Source organism: Budorcas taxicolor, chromosome X (assembly GCF_023091745.1).
Source record: "Budorcas taxicolor isolate Tak-1 chromosome X, Takin1.1, whole genome shotgun sequence".
Classification (NCBI taxonomy): Eukaryota; Metazoa; Chordata; class Mammalia; order Artiodactyla; family Bovidae; genus Budorcas; species Budorcas taxicolor.
The window spans coordinates 10194602-10216940 of record NC_068935.1 but is presented as its reverse complement, the minus strand read 5'-3'; the positions used below and the strand labels follow the sequence as shown (position 1 = coordinate 10216940).

Below are 22339 nucleotides of genomic sequence, written 5' to 3'. Positions count from 1 at the left end.
CTTCTGCTTCTGTTAGGTTCATACCATTTCTGTCCTTTATTGAGCCGATCTTTGCATGAAATCTTCCATTGGTATCTCTAAGACTGGTTCCAAATAGGAAAAGGAGTACATCAAGACTGTATATTGTCACCCTGCTTATTTAACTTCTATGCAGAGTACATCATGAGAAACGCTGGACTGGAGGAAGCACAAGCTGGAATCAAGATTGCCAGGAGAAATATCAATAACCTCACCTATGCAGATGACACCACCCTTGTGTCAGAAAGTGAAGAAGAACTAAAGAGCCTCTTGATGAAAGTGAAAGAGGAAAGTGAAAAAGTTGGCTTAAAACTCAACGTTCAGAAAACTAAGATCATGGCATCTGGTCCCATCATTTCATGGCAAGTAGATGGAGAAACAGTGGAAACAGTGTCAGACTTTATTTTCTTGGGTTCCAAAATCACTGCAGATGGTGATTGCAACCATGAAATTAAAAGATGCTTACTCGTTGGAATGAAAGTTATGACCAACCTAGACAGCGTATTAAAAAGCAGAGACATTACTTTGCCAACAAAGGTCCATCTAGTCAAGGCTATGGTTTTTCCTGTGGTCATGTATGGATGTGAGAGTTGGACTATAAAGAAAGCTGAGCAGCGAAAAATTGATGCTTTTGAAGTGTGGTGTTGGAGAAGACTCTTGAGAGTCCCTTGGACTGCAAGGAGATCCAATCAGTCCATGCTAAAGGAAATCAGTCCTGAATATTCATTGGAAGGACTGTTGTTGAAGCTGAAACTCCAATACTTTGGCCACCTGATGCAAAGAACTGACTCGCTGGAAAAGACCCTGATGCTGGGAAAGATCGAAGGCAAGAGGAGAAGGGGACAACAGAGGATGAGATGGTTGGATGGCATCACTGACTCAATGGATGTGAGTTTGAGTGAACTCCGAGAGTTGGTGATATACAGGGAGGCCTGGTGTGCTGTAGTGCGTGGGGTCTCAAAGAGTCGGACACGACTGAGCAACTGAACTGATCTGGCTCTAGCACCTACATGGCAGCATTACATACTGCGATGAACCCTTTGGGGGAGAATTGCTATCCTCATTTTAAAGATGTGGAAACTGAGTCTTGGGAGAGTGAGAACCAGTCTTGCCTTTGGGAAAGATGTTGGGTTTGGCTTCCTTGGTGGCTCAGACAGTGAAGAATCTGCCCAGAATGCAGGAGACATGGGTTCAATCCCTGGGTTGGAAGATCCCCTGGAGGAGGGCATGGCAACCCACTCCAGTATTCTTGCCTGGAGAATTCCATGGACAGAGGAACCTGGAGGGCTGCAGTCCATGGAGTCACAAAGAAATGGACACAACTGAGCAACTAAAACTTTACAGAAGTAAGATATCGACTGATAGCTTGAAAGTAGTAATGAATGGTATTATTTTGCTGTGTAACAAAGAGGATATGGTGCTCACCGCTAGTAAGTGCCTGTATGACTAAAATTAATTTTATTTCCCCTAGAATTTAAGCGATACTCTTTCAGTAGAACATTTGGATAATACATTAAAACAGAAAGAAAATAGAAATAAACACACCCCAAACCCACACCCTGAAAGGCCCATCCTTTTCTAGGATTTGCTGACATCTAGTGGTAGAGCCAAGAATATTAAGTGACCTTCAAGCTAGACTTCAGCAGTACTTGAATGGAGAACTTCCAGATGTATAAGCTGGGTTTTGAAGAGGCAGAGGAACCAGAGATCAAATTGCCAACCTTCAATGGATTATGGAGAAAGCAAGGGAGTTCCAGAAAAACGTCTACTTCTGTTTCGTTGACTATGAGAAAACCTTTGACTGTGTGGATCAAAACAAACTGGAAAATTCTTAAAGAGATGGGAGTACCAGACCACTTTACCTGTCTCCTGAGAACCTTGTATGCGGGCCAAGAAGTAACAGAACCTGACATGTGACAATGTCCCATGGTTCAAAATTAGGAAAGGAGTATGACAAGGCTATATATTGGTCACCTTGCTTATTTAACTTATATGCAGAGTACATCATACAAAATGCTGGGCTGGATGAGTCACAAGCTGGAATCAAGACTGCTGAGAGAAATATCAACAACCTTAGATATGCATATGATACCACTCTAATGGGATAAAGTGAAGAGGAACTAAAGAACCTCTTGATGAGGGTGAAAGAGGAGAGTAAAAAAGCTGGCTTGAAACTCAACATTAAAAAAACTTAGATCACGGCATCTGGTCCCATCACTTCATGACAAATAGAAGGGGGAAAAGTAGAAGCAGTAATGGTTGCTTGGGCTCCAAAATCACGGAGGACTGCAGCCATGAAATAAAAAGTGCCTGTTCCTTGAAAATAAAGCTATGATTAACCTAGACAGCATATTAAAAAGCAGAGACATCACTTTGCCAACAAAGGTCCATATAGCCAAAGCTATGGCTTTTCCAGTATCATGTACGGATGTGAGTGTTGGACCATAAAGAAGGCCGAGCACAGAAGAACAGATGTTTTCAAACTGTGGTGTTGGAGAAGACTCTTGAGAGTCCCTTGGACTGCAGAAGGTCAAACCAGTCAATCCTAAAGGAAATCAACCCTGAATATTCATTGGAAGGACTGATGCTGAAGCTCCAGTACTTTGGCTATCTGATTTGAAAAGCTGACTCATTGGAAAAGACCATGATGCTGAAAAAGACTGAAGGCAAAAGGAGAAGGAGGTGGCAAAGAATGAGGTTGTAAAATTTTTTTATCTATTTTTTAATTGAAGGATAATTGCTTTACAGAATTTTGTTGTTTTCTGTCGAACATCAACATGAATCAGCCATAGGTGTACATATGTGCCCTCCCTCTTGAACCTCCCTCCCATCTCCCTCCCCATCCCACCCATCTAGGTTGATACAGAGACCCTGTTTGAATTCCATGAGACCTACAGCAAATTCCCATTGGCTATCTATTTTACATATGATTATATAAGTTTCCATGTTACTCTCTCCATACATCTCACCCTCTCCTCCCCTCTCTCTGTGTCCGTAAGTCTGTTCTCTATGTCTGTTTCTCCCTTGCTGCCCTGCAAATAAATTCTTTGGTGCCATCTTTCTAGATCCTGTATACATGCATTAGTATATGATATTTATATTTCTTTCTGACTTTGGAGAAGGGAATGGCAACCCATTCCAGTATTCTTGCCTGGAGAATCCCATGGACAGAGGAGTCTGGCAGGCTACATACAGTCCATGGGGTTGCAAAGAGTTGGACACGACTGAGCGACTAACACACACACTGGCTGCTGGTGATCAGAAGCCCTCTTTGGCTAGCCTTCTGCATTATTCTGCCTGTTCAGGCACTTAGAGGGTTCCCTTGCCTGGGGTCCTTCTCTGTTGTTTGGTGCATCTGGCACATAAAGGGGTCCCCCTGGCTAGGGTCCTACTCTGTTGTTCTGCAAGTCAGGTGCTTGAAGGGCCAGCCTCTCTATTGTTCAGCTGCTGGTGCTGACATGCAGGGAGAGAGAGGCTATGGTGAAGGCTCCCTCCCCCTGCATATGACTCAGTAGTATCACCTTGCTTCCATGGCTGCCTGGCTTTCCTCCACAGACATTTCCCACAACAACCTCCTCCCTCATATCCCCTTGGGCCACCTCCCAGCAGTCAACAGCAGCTCTTGCCCTGGAATTGCTCCACAATCCCTACGCTACAGCTCCCACCCTCTGTGCCTTCTAGGGGACCCACATCCCTGTCTGGGGTATGTATGGCTGCGGCAAGAATTTTCTGTGTGATTCTCACTCCATTTAGGTTATCACAAATCAGCTCTTTAACTTTCAGCCTCAACTGTTTCTTCTCTGACCCAGACAATTCTTCCAAGGTGGGGATTGGACCCCTGCTTCAGTTCCCCCACCCTCCAAGGGCAGATCCAGTCTTACTAACACTCCTATTCCCCCCTCCTCTAGTTTCTCTGACCTACTGAGTCTTGTGTGGTTCTATATATTCTTGCCGGTGGTCAGGTACACCTGCCTGCTCTCAGCTGGTGTTCTGCAAGCACTTCTGTGTCTGAAGGTGTATTCCTGATGTATCCATGGGGAGAGATGTATTCCACGTCCACCTATTCCTCTGCCATCTTAGAAATCCAATGAGTTTTGTAGATAACATCACTGACTCAATGGACATGGATTTAAGCAAACTCTGGGAGATAGTGGAGGAAAGAAGAGTTTGGCGTGATGCAGTCCATGGGGTCACAAAGAGTTGGACATGACTGAGCGAGTGAATAACACTATAAATGAAGATAGGTCAAGATGGGGTAAAAACATTTCCAGGTTTCCTGAATCCAGTCTGGGCTCCTCCCCTGACTTGATATGTACAACTTGCCAATTTTACCACATTGTTCCCACTTTTAGATGATGGAATTTGAGGGATCAAGATCTGACTGTGATACAGCTGCTTGGGAGTAACACGTTCATATCAGTACCAGTTCATCAACTTCTCTTGATTGAGAGGGTAACAGGCAGGAAGGCCAAGGGTCTCCAAACGGAGGAAATAGCCTGCAAGTGTCAGACATTTTTATCTCTCTAAAGCAGCAGGAGGAAACGAACTAGTGATTATCTTTCCCTTCTCTATACAAATTTAAAAAGAAGTTTTTCTTAAGATACTGTGTTGCCATAATGACACCTGATCTCACCTGAAGTGAACTATTCTCAAACCTTGAGTTAACCAATGCATTTTTCTTAAGGAAATGTTTGTCTTAAGCTATGTTAATGTACTATGCATTTACCGCAAACTCTGTCTTCAAGTCGGTTCCCTCTAATGGCTCAGAACCTACTTGACAAACCAGTGTGTTATACTCAGATATTGTTCCCCTAATCTATGTAAATGAAACTATTTGTTTGGTAATCTGCCCTTCTACAAGGTTCAAGTTAATCATTTTATGGCCTGGGATGAATTGTCTGGTGCCAAGATTATCCCAAAATGCATCTTATGGATGAGGGGCCTGGTGCCATCCTGAGTTTTAAGACATTCCTTTCTTTCATTAACAGACTGCTAGTGACTGTATAACATCCAGCTGAAGACTAGCAGAGGGGTACTATTTGTGCCCCCTTCTGATGCCTATGTCAGAAGCTTTCTCTATCTCCTTTATACTTTAATAAAACTTTATTACACAAAAGCTCTGAGCAATCAAGCCTCGTCTCTGGCCCCGGATTGAATCCTTCTCCTCCAGAGACCAAGAATCCTGGTGTCTTTGTGTCGTTCAGCAACAACCTTTCATGATGAGATGAGGAAAGGGAAATGAAAACCCCTACATTGGGATAAGGGCTGAAATGCAGGACTGATATTGAATGGTTGTTGCTGAGCCATGGAGGATGCTGGAATTCTTGTCCTCTGGAGGAGAGGAATTCAATCCAGGGCCAGTGATGAGGCTAGATTGCTCAGAGCTTTTGTGTGATAAAGTTTTACTAAAGTATAAAAGAGATAGACAAAGCTTCTGACATAGATATCAGAAGAGGGCAGAAAAAGTGCCCCCTGCTAGTCTTTAGCCGGATGTTGTATAGCTACTCAGTTCTGTTCAGTCACTCAGTCGTGTCCGACTCTTTGTGACACTGAAGAGCCTAAACTATTCCATCTTGTAAAAAAACTCTGTTTTGTAAAGGTTCCGGGCAAACAGACTTAGACTTTGGATATTGCCTCCCCGCTGCACGAGCCAATCAGCCCTTAGGTTAAACCTCCTGACTTTAAGTTCAAGGATTTGTGATTTACCTTGGAAGTGATGATTTACCTTTGTGAAATAATGATTCACCGTGTAAGTGAAAAAATCCAATCAGAAATCCACACACAACCCTATAGAAGAGGGTAACCAGTCAGTAGTCCTTCAGCCTGAACACACCCTTTGTTACCCTTTCACCTGAATATTCCCTATATAAGCAGTGTAACCCAAAACTCGGAGCTCCCTCCCTATAGCCCCAGCTCGAGCTTGGTAATAAAAACTCTCTTGCTTTTGCATCGGATACAGGCTCCCTGGTGGTCATTGGGAGATTTCGCGACTTGGGCACAACAACACCATGGACCACAGCACCTCAAGCCTCCCTGTCCATCAACAACTCCCAGAGTTTACTCAAACTCATGTCCATTGAGTTGGTGATGCCATCCAACCATCTCATCCTCTGTGTTCCCCTTCTCCTCCTGGCTTCAATCTTTCCCAGCATCAGGGTCTTTTCAAATGAGTCAGCTCTTCACATCAGGTAGCCAAAGTGTTGGAGTTTCAGCTTTAACATCAGTCTTTCCAATGAACACTCAGGACCGAGCTCCTTTGGGATGAACTGATTGGATCTCCTTGCAGTCCAAGGGACTCTCAAGAGTCTTCTCCAACAGCACAGTTCAAAAGCATCAATTTTTTGCCGCTCAGCTTTCTTTATAGTCCAACTCTCACATCCATACATGACTGCTGGAAAAACCATAGCCTTGACTAGACAGACCTTTGTTGGCAAAGTAATGGCTCTGGTTTTTAACATGCTGTCTTGGTTGGTCATAACTTTCCTTCCAAGGAACAGGCGTCATTTCATTTCATGGCTGTAGTCACCATCTGCAGTAATTTTAGAGCTCCCCAAAATAAAGTCAGCCACTGTTTCCCCATCTATTTGCCATGAAATGATGGGATCACGTGCCATGATCTTAGTTTTCTGAATGTTGAGCTTTAAGCCAACTTTTTCACTCTCCTCTTTCACTTTCATCAAGAGGCTCTTTAGTTCTTCACTTTCTGCCATAAGGGTGGTGTCATCTGCATATCTGAGGTTACTGATATTTCTCCTGGCAATCTTGAATCTAGCTTGTACTTCATCCAGCCCAGCATTTCTCATGATGTACTCTGCATATAAGTTAGATAAACAGGGTGACAATATACAGCCTTGATGACCTCCTTATCCTATTTGGAACCAGTCTGTTGTTCCATGTCCAGTTCTAACTGTTGCTTCCTGACCTGAATTCAGATTTCTCAAGAGGCAGGTCAGATGGTCTGGTATTCCTATCTCTTTCAGAATTTTCCACAGTTTGTGGTGATCCACACAGTCAAAGGCTTTGGCATAGTCAATAACGCAGTGAGTGAGTGAAGTCGCTCAGTCGTGTCTGACTCTTGGCGACCCCATGGACTGTAGCTTACCAGGCTCCTCCATCCATGGGATTTTCCAGGCAAGAGTACTGGAGTGGGTTGCCATTGCCTTCTCCAGGAAATCTTCCAGACCCAGGGATTGAACCCAGGTCTCCTGCATTGTAGGCAGATGCTTTACCATCTGAGCCAGATGTTTTTTTGGAACCCTCCTGCTTTTTTGATGATCCAGCAAATGTTGGCAATTTGATCTCTGGTTCCTCTGCCTTTTCTAAATCCAGCTTGAACATCTGGAAGTTCACAGTTCACATATTGTTGAAGCCTGGCTTGGAGGATTTTGAGCATTACTTTACTAGCGTGTGAGATGAGTGTAATTGTGCGGTGGTTTGAGCATTCTTTGGCATTGCCTTTCTTTGGGACTGGAATGAAAACTGACCTTTTCCAGTCCTGTGGCCACTGCTGAGTCTTCCAAATTTGCTGGCATATTGAGTGCAGCACTTTCACAACATCACCTTTCAGGATTTGAAATAGCTCAACTGGAATTCCATCACCTCCACTAGCTTTGTTCGTAGTGATGCTTCCTAAAGCCCACTTGACTTCACATTCCAGGATGTCTGGCTCTAGGTGAGTGATCACACCATCGTGATTATCTGGGTCGTGAAGATCTTTCTTGTACAGTTCTTCTGTGTATTCTTGCCACCTCTTCTTAATATCTTCTGCTTCTGTTATGTCCATAATACTTCTGTCCTTTATTGTGCCCATCTTTGCATGAAATGTTCCCTTGGTATCTCTAATATTAAATCTCCATTCTTTCCCATTCTATTGTTTTCCTCTAATTCTTTGCAGTGATCACTGAGGTAGGCTTTCTTATCTCTCCTTGCTATTCTTTGGAACTCTGCATTCAGATGCTTTTGTCTTTCCTTTTCTCCTCTGGTTTTTGGTTCTCTTTTCACAGCTATTTGTAAGTCCCCCTCAGACAGCCATTTTGCTTTTTTGCATTTCTTTTTCTTGGAGATGGTCTTGATCCCTGTCTCCTGTACAATGTTACCAACCTCTGTCCATAGTTCATCAGGCACTCTGTCTATCAGATCTAGGCCCTTAAATCTATTTCTCTCTTCCACTGTATAATCATAAGGGATTTGATTTAGGTCATACCTGAATGGTCTAGTGGTTTTCCCTACTTTCTTCAATTAAGTCTGAATTTGGCAATAAGGAGTTCATGATCTGAGACACAGTCAGCTCCTGGTCTTGTTTTTGCTGACTGTATAGAGTTTCTCCATCATTGGCTGCAAAGAATGTAATCAGTCTGATTTCGGTGTTAGCCATCTGGTGATGTCCATGTGTAGAGTCTTCTCTTGTGTTGTTCGAAGAGGGTGTTTTCTATGACCAGTGTGTTCTCTTGGCAAAACTCTATTAGCCTTTGCCCTGCTTCATTCTGTACTCCAAGAGCAAATTTGCCTGTTACTCCAGGTGTTTCTTGACTTCCTACTTTTGCATTCAAGTCCCCTATAATGAAAAGGACATCTTTTTTGGGTGTAGTTCTAAAAGGTCTTGTAGGTCTTCACAGAACCATTCAACTTCAGCTTCTTCAGCATTACTGGTCGGGGCATAGGCTTGGATTACTGTGATATTGAATGGTTTGCCTTGAAAATGAACAGAGATCATTCTGTCGTTTTTGAGGTTGCATCCAAGTACTGCATTTCGGACTCTTTTGTTGACTCTGATGACTACTCCATTTCTTCTGAGGGATTCCTGCCCACAGCAGTAGATATAATAGTCATCTGAGTTAAATTCACCCATTCCAGTCCATTTTAGTTTGCTGATTCCTAGAATGTTGATGTTCACTCTTGCCATCTCCTGTTTGACCACTTCCAATTTGCCTTGATTCATGAACCTGACATTCCAGGTTCCTATGCAATATTGATTATAGCATCGGACCTTGCTTCCATCACCAGTCACATCCACAGCTGGGTATTGTTTTTACTTTGGCTCCATCCCTTCATCCTTTCTGGAGTTATTTCTCCACTGATCTCCCGTAGCGTGTTGGGCACCTACTGACCTGGGGAGTTCCTCGTTCAGTATCGTATCATTTTGCCTTTTCATACTGTTCATGGGGTTCTCAAGGCAAGAATACTGAAGTGGTTTGCCATTCCCTTCTCCAGTGGACCACATTCTGTCAGAACTCTCCACCAAGACCCGTCCATCTTGGGTGGCCCCACATGGCATGGCTTATTTTCATTGAGTTAGACAAGGCTGTGGTCCATGTGATTAGATTGGTTAGTTTTCTGTGATTGTGGTTTCAATCTGTCTGCCCTCTGATGCCCTTCAGTGCCTAGTGTCTTACTGGGTTTTCTCTTACCTTGGACGTGGGATATCTCTTCATGGCTGTTTCAGCAAAGTGCAGCCACTGCTCCTTACCTTGGACGTGGGGTATCTCCTCACAGCCGCTGCTACTGACCTTGGACGTAGTATATCTCCTCTCAGCCACTCGCTGCTCCAGAGCCGCGCAGCTACTAGCAGGCTGCTAATTCGAGAAAGGAAATATCTCAAAACTTAGAGACTGGCACCAGGCCCCTCTCCCACAACATGCATTTTGAGATAACATTGGCACAAGGTGAGTTGCTTGGGGCCATAAAATGATTGACTTGAATCTTGAAGAAAGGCAGGTTTTTAAGCAAATATATAGTTTCATTAGCATAGATTAAGAGAATAATTGTATGAGTAAAACACTGGTTTGTTGAGCCATTATAGGTTCTGAATCTCTTAAGTGGAACCGATTTGAAGAAAGACAGAGTCTAGGGTAAATGTATAGTCATTAACATAGCGTAAGAAAAACATTTCCATAAGAAAAACACATTGGTTAGCTCAAGGTTTGAGAAAAGTTAAGTCAGGTGGAATCAGGTGTCATCATGGCAACACAGATTTTTTAAAGAAACCTTTAAATTTTGTATAGAGAAAGAAAATAACCTGACACTTGCAGTTTGTTTCCTCCTGCTGCTTAAAAGAGACGAAAAATGGCTGACACTGGCAACCTATTTCCTCCATTTGGAGATCCCTAGCCTTCTTGCCTGTTACCCTCTCAATACCATTAGGCTTTCAAGGCAAGTATACACAGACAAAAAAGCACAAGCTTGCAAATCACAGATGGGAGTAGGGAATGTAAACAAGGAATCAAGTATCAAATTCAGAAGCACTTAATGTCGGACAGTGTCGTAAAATTATCTATTTTAGATTTTAATAGTGTCTAGGATGAATTTTGTAATCTCTATGGTGACCACTAAAATAACAGTAAAAATGTATCATCAACAAGGTAATAGAGAGGGAAAATAGAATTTAAAAAATATTAAGCATCTTTCTAAACGATAACCCTGTATGTGAGACAGCAAAAGAGACACAAATGTATAGAACAGTCTTTTGGACTCTGTGGGAGAGGGCGAGGGTGGGATGATTTGGGAGAATGGCATTGAAACATATATAATATCATATATGAAATGAATTGCCAGTCCAGGTTCGATGCATGATACTGGATGCTTGGGGCTGAGGGATGGTACGGGGAGGGAGGAAGGAGGGGGTTTCAGGATGGGGAACACAGGTATACCTGTGGCAGATACATGTTGATGTATGGCAAAACCAATACAATATTGTAAAGTAATTAACCTCCAATTAAAATAAATAAATTCATATAAAAAATAAAAGATTAAAAAAATAAAGTGCATTTCCTGAATACTAAAAAATATATATATATATTAAGCAATCCAAAAAAGAGCACTAGAAAAGAGAAAAAGCAATACAAAATAGACAGAAAAAACAATCAAATAATGAGATGGTGATTTAAGCCCAAATATACCACTAATTTATTGGTAAACATGCTAAATATTCCAATCAAAAGACAAAACTTGTTAGTGGATTTTTTAAAAAGTTACGATTTGCTGCTTGGAAGAGATTCACTTTCAGTATCAAGCCACAGAAGGCTGAAAGTGGAAAAAATGGAAAAACCTATAACATGCAAATATTAACAAGAGAAATCTGACATAGCAATGGTGATATCAGATAAAGTAGCTTTTAAAGCAAGGAGCATCAGTAAAGAAAAAAAGGGACATTTAACAGTTGTTAACATTTTATTTTATAAGTATATATATATATATATATATATATATATATATCCATCTAGAGTTTTCCCTGTTTATATATATGTGTGTGTGTGTTTATACACATGTATTTGAATAAAAACCCATAATATACATATCATCCCTTTACCTATTTTTACTTAAAAAATGTATATCATAAATGTATTTCCACTGAAAACTTTTGGTTCTGTTCTAGTTTGTAAAGGCAACACTGTACTCTATGATATGACAGTATCATGACTTCTTTAACCTATTCCCTATTGAATATTCAAGCTGTTTAGCATTATAAATAACACTGCAATGAGCATCTTTATGAATATATGTTTGTGCGTTTGTTTTATCATTTTGGCAGAATGCTGTTCCAGAAATTAAATTCTTGGATTCCAAGGTATACACATTTTAAAAGCGTTCTAATATACATTCAACAAACTTCACTAGTGTATGCTCCCGACAATTATGTAAGTGCTGGCAAAGGTTAAAAAAACAAAACTGAAGCAACATAAAAAGACCATGAAAAGGGAAAACTTTAAGTAAATTAGGTTAAATTTATGTAATAAGGCTGACAAAAAGATTGAGGTCTGCATATCCTGATGGGAAGATACTTAGGGCATGTCACTATTTGCTTATTTTCTGTTAAACTATGTGTTTATTTGTCACTGCATGCAAATTCCACAAGAATACATTCTAGTCCAACATTCAAACCCAGAAAAAGCATTAGTACCACTTTAATGCCACTGTCCTCATCAAAGCACAGTTACCTCCCCAGTTTATAAACTTTTTAAAATGCTTTTCTACACATTACACATACATGTCTTATTAAAATATATAAATGGGTCTCTTCAGTAAGTGGTGCTGGAAAAACTGGACAGCTACATGTAAAAGAATGAAATGAGAACATTCTCTAACAACATATACAAAGATAAACTCCAAATGATTTAAAGACCTAGAGGTCTGCATATCCTGATGGGAAGATACTTAGGGCATGTCACTATTTGCTTATTTTCTATTAAACTATGTGTTTATTTGTCACTGCATGCAAATTCCACAAGAATACATTCTAGTCCAACATTCAAACCCAGAAAAAGCATTAGTACCACTTTAATGCCACTGTCCTCATCAAAGCACAGTTACCTCCCCAGTTTATAAACTTTTTAAAATGCTTTTCTACACATTACACATACATGTCTTATTAAAATATATAAATGGGTCTCTTCAGTAAGTGGTGCTGGAAAAACTGGACAGCTACATGTAAAAGAATGAAATGAGAACATTCTCTAACAACATATACAAAGATAAACTCCAAATGATTTAAAGACCTAAATGTAAGACTGGATGCTATCAAATTCCTACAGGAAAGCATAAGCAGGGCACTCTTTGACATAAATCACAGCAATATCTTTGGGGATCTGTCTCCTGGAGTAATGGAAATAAAAACAAAAATAAACAAATGAGACCTAACTGAACTTAAAAGCTCTTGACAGTAAAGGAAACCACTGACAAAATGGAGACAGCCTACAGAATGGGAGAAAATACTTGCAAATGAAGTGACCATCAAGGGATCGATCTCCAGAGTATACAATGGTTCTTGCAGCTCAATATCAAAAAACAAACAACCCAATCACAAAATGGGAGGAAGATCTAAACAGACATTTCTCCAAAGAAGTCCTTTTGGGTGGCCAAAAGGCACATGAAAAAATGCTCAACATCACTAATTGTTCAGTTCAGTTGCTCAGTCATGTCTGACTCTTTGTGACCCCATGGACTGCAGCACACCGGGCTTCTCTATCACCAACTCCTGGACCTTACTCAAACTCATGTTCATGGAGTTGGTGATGCCATCAAACCATCTCATCCTTTGTTGTCCCCTTTTCCTCCTGCCTTCAATCGTTCTCAGCATCAGTCTTTTCCAATGAGTCAGTTCTTTGCATCAGGTGGCCGAAATATTGGTGTTTCAGCTTCAGCATCAGTCCTTCCAATGAATATTCAGGACTGATTTCCCTTAGGATTGACTAGTTGGATCTCCTTGCAGTCCGAGGACCCTCAAGAGTCTTCTCCAACACCACAGTTCAAAAGCATCAATTCTTCGGTGCTCAGCTTTCTGCATAGTCCAACTCTCACATACATACATGACTACTGGAAAAACCATAGCCTTGACTAGACAGACCTTTGTTGGCAAAGTAATGTCTCTGGTTTTTAATATGCTGTCTCGGTTGGTCATAACTTTCCTTCCAAGGAGCAAGCGTCTTTTAATTTCATGGCTGCAGTCACCATCTGCAGTGATTTTGGAGTCCAAAAAAAAAAAAAAGTCTGTCACTGTTTCCATTGTTTCCCCATCTATTTGCCATGAAGTGATGGGACTGGATGCCATGATCTTAGTTTTTTGAATGTTGAGCTTTTAGCCAACTTTTCACTTTCCTCTTTCACTTTCATTAAGAGGCTCTTTAGTTCTTCACTTTCTGCCATAAGGGTGGTGTCATCTGCATATCTGAGGTTATTGGTATTTCTCCCGGCAGTCTTGATTCCAACTTCTGCGTCATCCAGACAGAGTAATGATGTACTCTGCACAGAAGTTAAATAAGCAGGGTGACAACATACAGCCTCGATGTATTCCTTTCTTGATTTGGAACCAGTCTGTTGTTCCATGTCTAGTTCTAAATGTTGCTTCCTGACCTGCATACAGATTTCTCAGGAGGCAGTTCAGATGGTCTGGTATTCCCATCTCTTTAAGAGTTTTCCACAGTTTGTTGTGATCCACAGAGTCAAAGGCTTTGGCATAGTCACTAATGCAGTAGTAGATGTTTTTCTGGAGCTCTCTTGTTTTTTCGATTATCCAACAGATGCTGGCAAGAGAAATGCAAATCAAAGGTACAATTAGGTATCATCTCACACTGATCAGAATGGCCATCATCAAAAAAATCTATAAATAATAAAATACTGGAGAGGGTGTGGATAAAAGGGAAACCTCCCACAACTGTTGGTGGGAAAGTAAATTCATACAACCATTATGGAGAACAGTATGGAGGTTCCTTATAAACTAAAAATAGAGCTACCATGGGATCTTACAATCCCACTTCTGGGCATCTATCCAGAGAAAAATCATAATTTGAAAATTTAATGCACCCCAATATTCATTGCAGCACTATTTACAATAGTTAGGACATGGAAGCAACCTAAATGTCCATTGACAGAGGAATGGATAAGAAGATGTGGTACATATCTACAATGGACTATTAGCCATAAAATAGAATGAAATAACATCATTTGCAGAACATGGATGGACCAGAGATTATCATACCAAGTGAAGTAAGTCAGACAGAGAAAACAAATCTATGATACTGCTTATATGCAAAATCTAAAAAAATGATATTTATCAACAAAACAAAAATAGATGGACTTCCTTGACAGTCCAGCAGTTAAGATTCCATGCTTCCAATGCAGGAGGCATGAGTTTGATCCCTATTCAGGGAACTGAGATCCCACATGCCGTGTGGCATGGCCAAAAAATAAAACACAACAAAAACATATATTAAAAAAACATAGAGTAGTTACAGATGTAGGAAACAAACTTATGGTTACCAGGGGGAAAGAGGGGAGAGGGATAAATTGGCAGATTGGGGTTGATATATATACCATACTATATATAAAATAGATAACTAATAAGGATGTATTATATAGCACAGGGAACTCTTCTCAATACTCTGTAATGATGTACATGGGGAAAGAATTCCAAAGAGAGTGGATATATGTGTATGGATGACTGATTCACTTTGCTGTACAGGAGAAACTAACACAACCTTGTAAATCAACTATATTTCAATAATTTTTTCAAAGTCTACAAATAATAAATGTTGGAGACAGTGTAGAGAAAAAGGAACCCTCCTACAATATTGGTTGGAATGTAAGTTAGTGCAGCCACTATGGACGTTGATGCTACGGGGAGGGAGGAGGGAGGGGGGTTCAGGATGGGGAAGACGTGTATACCTGTGGCGGATTCATGTTGATGTATGGCAAAACCAATACAATATTGTAAAGTAATTAACCTCCAATTAAAATAAAGAAATTTATATGGGGAGGGAGGTGGGAGGGGGGTTCATGTTTGGGAATGCATGTACACCCGTGGTGGATTTATGTCAATGTATGGCAAAACCAATACAGTATTGTAAAGTAAAATAAAGCAAAAATAAAAATTAAAAAAAATTTTTTTAATTTAAAAAACTAGAAATAGAATCAACATATGATCGAGCAGTTCCACTCCTGGGCATATACCTGGAAAAAATCTATAATTCAAAAAGATATATGCACCCTAATATTCAGATCAGCACTATTTACAACAGCCAAGGCATGGCAGCAACAGAAGTGTCCATCGACAGATGAATGGACAAGAAGATGTGGTACACAATGCAAAAGTAAAAAAAAAGAGAGAAATACTGCCATTTGCAGCAATATGGATGGACCCAGAGATTATCCTACTAAGTGAAGTAAATCAGATAAAGACAAATATCATATGATATCACTTATATGTGGAATCTTTAAAAAATGGTATGAATGAACTCATTTACAAAACAGACTCACAGATATAGAAAACAAACTTATGGTTACCAAAGGGATATAAAGGGATAAATTAGGAGTTTGGGATTAAAACATGCATACTACTACTTATAAAATGGCTTCCCATGTGGCTCAGTGGTAAAGAATCTGCCTGCCAAGCAGGAAATGAGCGTTTGATCCCTAGGTTGGGAAGATCCCCTGAAGACAGAAATAGCAACCCACTCCAGTGTTCTTGCCTAGAGAATCCCATGGACAGAGAAGCCTGGTGGGCTACAGTCCATGGGGTCACAAAAGAGTCAGACATGACTTAGTGATTAAGCAGCTACAACAATATATGAAATAGATAACAATCATACCTTCTGTATAGCACAGGGAACTATACTCAATATCTTATAATAACCAACAATGGGAAAGAATCTAAAAAAGAACATATATATCTCAATTTGCTATACACCTGAAACTAACACAACGTTGTAAATCAACTGTATTTCAATTAAAAAATATTTATATATTTGGGATCATATTTAAAATGCTGTTTCACAATTCCCTTTTTTTGTGTGCATGTGCCATGAGGCTTGGATCCTAGTTTCCTGACCAGGAATTGAACCCACACCATAACAGTGAATGCACAGATTTCTAATCACTGGACTGCCAAGGAATTCCCCGATTTCTTTTTTTTCCACTTAAAATTATATCTCAGAGAGCTTATACATATAATGTATATGAACCAGTACATATAATGTTGCTTTATTCTTTTTAACTGCTGCATACTCTTCCATAGCTTGTTTACATTGTTGCTTATTTACTTTCACCTTCATCCCTACATTGATGTACATGAAATTGTTCTGAGTCTGGAGCTAATAAAAATAAGGTAACAATGAACAACCTGGTATGTACAGCTTTGCCCACAGGTGGTCTTGCTTTAGGATCAGTTCAGTTCAGTCGCTCAGTCGTGTCCGACTCTTTGTGACCCCATGAATCGCAGCACGCCAGGCCTCCCTGTCCATCACCATCTCCCAGAGTTCACTCAGACTCACGTCCATCAAGTCCGTGATGCCATCCAGCCATCTCATCCTCGGTCGTCCCCTTCTCCTCCTGCCTCCAATCCCTCCCAGCATCAGAGTCTTTTCCAATGAGTCAACTCTTCGCATGAGGTGGCCAAAGTACTGGAGCTTCAGCTTTAGCATCATTCCTTCCAAAGAAATCCCAGGGTTGATCTCCTTCAGAATGGACTGGTTGGATCTCCTTGCAGTCCAAGGGACTCTCAAGATCCTTCTCCAATATTCTACTACAAAAAAAAAAAAAAAAAAGTTCAACTCCAGAAAGACTAGGCCGTTTACACTCCCCTCAATCACATGACAGAACCACTTTCTCCATGTTCTCGTGCACACTGTAAATTAGTAATTAGTGGCAATATAGGATGTTTAAAAAAGTAAGAGATGATTCTTGTAACTCACATTTTATATGTAGTAGTATGCATGTTTTAGTCCCAAACTCCTAATTTATCCCTCTACACCCCTTTGATAACCATGTTTGTTTTCTATATCTGTGAGTCTATTTTGTAAATGAGTTCATTTGTACCATTTTTTTTGTTCCACACTTAAGCAATATCATAGATTGTTTTTCTCTGTGTTACTTACTTCACTCAGTATGATAACCTCTAGGTCCATCCATGTTACTGCAAATGACATTATTTCATCCTATTATGTGGCTGAGTAATATTCCATTGTAGATATGTACCACATCTTCTTTGTCTATTCATTTGCCTATGGACATTTAGGATGCTTTCATCCTGAATGAATAGTCCTGGCTATTGTAAACAGCACTGCAATGAACATTGGGGTGCATTTTTCTTTCAGTACATGCTTGGGACTAGAATTTCTGGGTCATATTTAGAATCCCCATGGACAGAGGAGCCTGGAGGGCTTACTCCATGGGGTCGTGAAGAGTCAGATATGACTGAGCGACTAAGCACACACACACTGGCTCTGTTTTTTAGTTTTCTTTAAGAAATCCATGCCCACCCTCTCCACCATTTATTGTTTGTAGATGTTTTTGATGGTGGCCATTCTGACCACTGTGAGATGATACCTCATTGTAGCTTTGATTTGCATTTCTCTAACAATTAGTGACGTTGAGCATCTTTTCATGTGCCTTTTGGCCATCCAAAAGGACTTCTTTGGAGAAATGTCTATTTAGATCTTCTTGTGATTGGGTTTTTTTTTTTTTTTTTTTGACATGGAGCTACAAGTATGATTTGTATACTTTGGAGATTAATCCTTTGTTGGTCACTTCATTTGCAAGTATTTTCTCCCATTCTGTAGGCTGTCTCCATTTTGTCAGTGGTTTCCTTTACTGTCAAGAGCTTTTAAGTTCAGTTAGGTCTCATTTGTTTATTTTTGTTTTTGTTTCCATTACTCCAGGAGACAGATCCCCAAAAGACATTGCTGTGATTTATGTCAAAGAGTGCCCTGCTTACGCTTTCCTGCAGGAGTTTTATAGCATCCGGTCTTACATTTACGTCTTTAAATCATTTTGAGTTTATTTTTGTGCATGTTGTTAGAGAATGTTCTCATTTCATTCTTTTACATGTAGCTATCCAGTTTTTCCAGCACCACTCACTGAATAAATCCATTTACATATTTTAATAAGACATGTATGTGTAATATGTAGAAAAGCATTTTATCATTTTATTTATTTTTTACTTTACAATATTGTATTGCTTTTGCCATACATCAACATGAATCCGCCACGGGTGTACACTTAAAAAGTTTATAAACTGGGGAGGTAACTGTGCTTTGATGAGGACAGTAGCATTAAATCAGTACTAATGCTTTTTCTGGGTTTGAATGTTGGACTAGAATGTATTCTTGTGGAATTTGCATGCAGTGACAAATAAACACATAGTTTAACAGAAAATAAGCAAATAGTGACATGCCCTAAGTATCTTCCCATCAGGATATGCAGACCTCAATCTTTTTGTCAGCCTTATTACATAAATTTAACCTAATTTACTTAAAGTTTTCCCTTTTCATGGTCTTTTTATGTTGCTTCAGTTTTGTTTTTTTTTTTAACCTTTGCCAGCACTTACATAATTGTCGGGAGCATACACTAGTGAAGTTTGTTGAATGTATATTAGAACGCTTTTAAAATGTGTATACCTTGGAATCCAAGAATTTAATTTCTGGAACAGCATTCTGCCAAAATGATAAAACAAATGCACAAACATATATTCATAAAAATGCTCATTGCAGTGTTATTTATAATGCTAAACAGCTTGAATATTCAATAGAGAATAGGTTAAAGAAGTCATGATACTGTCATAGAGTACAGTGTTGCCTTCACAAACTAGAACAGAACCAAAAGTTTTCAGTGGAAATACATTTATGATATATATTTTTTAAGTAAAAATAGGTAAAGGGAAGATATGTATGAATTTTTTATTCAAATACATGTATATAAATGAACAGGGAAAACTCTAGATGGATATATATACTTATAAAATAAAATGTTAACAGCTGTGAAATGTCTCTTTTTGTCTTTACTGATGCTCCTTGCTTTAAAATATACTTTATTTGATGTTGCCATTGCAAGATTTTTCTTGTTAATATTTTTGTGGTATATCTTTTTCCATTTTTTCACTTTCAGCCTCTGTGGCTTGATATTGAAGATGAATCTTTTCTAAACAGCATATAGTTATTTTTAAAAAATCCAGTCTGACAAGTTTTGTCTTTTGATTGGAATGTTTAGGCTGTTTACCAGTAAATTAGAGGTATATTTCCACTTAAATCTATAATCTTATTATTTGATTATTTGTTCTGCCTATTTTGTATTGCTCTTCCTCTTTTCTCTTGCTTAGTAATTTTTAAATTCTGTTTTCCCTCTCTTATTACCTTGTTAATTATACTTTTTTCACTGTAATTTTAGTGGTCACTCTAGAGATTACAAAATTCATTAAAGTCTAAATATAGATAACTTTACCACACTGTCCGACATAAAGCAGTTCTAAATTTAATACTTGATTCCTTTCTTGTGTTCCCTACTCCCATTGTGATTTTGAAGCTTGTGCTTTTTTGTCTGTGTATACTTGCCTAGAAAGCCTAATGATATCAGTTCTACATTTCAGCCCTTTTTAATAACATAGGGGTTTTTATTGATGAACTTTTTATGTTTCATTTTTTAACCTGCAAGAGATACCCTATTGTATGTATCTTTTCTGAAACTGTGTTAGTATCAGGCTGGCTAAACTCCTAAGAATTGCTTAAAGAATCTATGGGATATCAGATTTTGCCAAATTGCTCTCCATAAAAAGGCTGCGTCACAGAATCTGTATCCAACAGAGTGTGGAAGTGTCCATTTTCCCATAAACCAGTCAACAAAATTATCAAATGTCTAAATTTTGATACTCTTAGCTGAAATAGGGCAACACATAGTGGTTTGGATTTGCATTTCTTTGAAGTTGAGTCTTTTTTTTTCCTATGTTTATCGGTTACTGGTATTTCTTTTCTGCAAACAAATCCATTCGAGTCTTTGGCACACTTTTTATTGGGTTGTCATGTTATTAATGATCAGTAAGAGTTTTTAGATTATTGCAAATGAACTGTTTGACATTATGCTCCTGGGTTTTTTGTTTCTCTGTTTTTTAAAATTTTTCATAAGTTTTAAATGTCTTTATAATGAATTTCTAAATGTTTTCCTCTGATGGAGAGCATAAATTGGTCACAGTCGAATGAGTTCTGAAAACCCATTAGTGGGTCTAAGGCACTCTGGGCATCCTAGTTCACCTCCTGAAAAGGCCTCCCCTACACAGGGGCCCCTCACCCAGGGAGCTTCCTTCTGGGGTGTCAGATTTCAATGTTCTAAGAGACAGGTTGCCTGAAGAGTTTATATTTAGTGTAGCACTCCCCAGCCCAGACAGCTGGATGTCTGGGGAGTAAATTCTGCAGACTTTGTCCCTACCTTATGGGATTATTTTGAGGGGCTTGTATAGATGGTACAATGAAATTGTAACAGAAGGCAGAGGGTGAAAAAAACCTCTTTTTTCCTGGCATCACTGTTTGGGATCCTGTGAACTGTGCCTTTTGTGAGAGAAAAAGGACATGGATTTCAAGGGTATTGCCCATAGACCTTTACCTTGGCCACAGGCCCTACCCATTATCTCTACTGGAAGGTGCTGAACAGTGTATATTCCTGCTACTCGGGGACCTACAGTGCATGAAAGGCAGATAGTGGAGCTATCTCACCACTGTCATGGTCTAATGAAAATCCACCTGTTGAGCCTCATTTCCATTAGTGGGATAGCACAGTTGGTCCTTTCCTGGGTGTGATGAGACTCATTTGATTACAGGCTTATGCAAAATCCCAATAAAACTCCTTGAATGGAAAACAGGTTAATCTGGGAAGTCACTGTTTTTTCAGGCACTCCTGGGTTCATCAACCAGGAGTCATCTATGAAGTTCTCAGAAACCTGATGGAAGATCATCAATGAAGCTAGAATTTCAAAAAGTTGTAAACCATTTGTGCAAAACTGCTAAGATTGGACAGCTGAATGTCCTTCCAAAGACGAATTTATAGGTCCTATTGAAAACCTACTGGTTTCGTTTAGGAAAACTTTATATTTAAAATGTTAATAATCACTAGTCTGTTTTCAAAGCTATAAAATAGTTTACAGCAACTAGAAAGCATTCTTAATGCGGCATAAATGAATGAGTCTTTTGTTATTTTTACAACCTAATTTGTAAATGTCAAAAGAAAATGGCTTGACGCCATTTCCTCATTACAAAAACAATGAATGTGACGTAAAAACGGGAAAAAAAGGGGCACAACAAAAGAAAGTTAAACCTCTCCTTGCGCTCTCTACTCCCCTTCCTGACACCCCTTCCCTGGCCCATGTAGGTGTGGCAACTACCGTAGGGCAACTGTCTTAGAGACAGTCCTCAGAGAAGCTGCAGAAAAGGCCGGAGCCAAGGCCTGGAGGTGGAAGGGGGGATGCAGACCCTCCCTGGTAACGAGAGAAAGGCAAACTCCAACCGCAGGGAGATGATGCCACTTGTGGGCTCTCAGATTGGAGGGAAACGAGCTGAGTGACGGGGCCTCGCGCACAGCTGGGTGGAGGGGGAGACGGTGCGTGCGGAGGTGGAGGGGAGGGTCCTGTTGAACTCCCCACCAGCCCCTGGGAGGGGGGATCGGAGGGTGAGCTCGGCGGTGACGCGGGGCCCTCACGTGACCGCGAGCTGCAGAGCGACGCAGCCTTCGGTGCAGGCGTCACTCCTGTCTGGGTACCAGCTCCCCGCTTCCCTGCGCACGGCGGGCTGGCATCGGGCCCCGCGGCAAGCGGAGCAGGTAAGGGCCCCGCGCACAGAAGCCAGAGCGGCAGCGGACTGCCAACCCGGGAGCTGGCCTGGGGATGGGGGAGAAAGCGGCTCAAGTTCCCGGAACCTTCGCTCGATTCTCCCAAGCCCTGCACCTCCTGCCTAAGTCTGTGCTGGGGAATCCTGGGCTTTGACAGGGCGGATGGTGGGGGGAGTGTCTCAAGAGGGAAATGCAGAGATTGAGATGTTCCTTCTTCTCTGACTCTAATCACTCATCGCACACGTCC

At 40.3% G+C, this 22339-nt stretch overlaps 1 pseudogene; it reads left to right on the top strand.

Moving 5' to 3' along the window:
* LOC128070117 (sodium/potassium-transporting ATPase subunit beta-3-like) overlaps positions 1–22339 on the top strand; it is a 29073-nt pseudogene that overhangs the window by 6600 nt on the left and 134 nt on the right.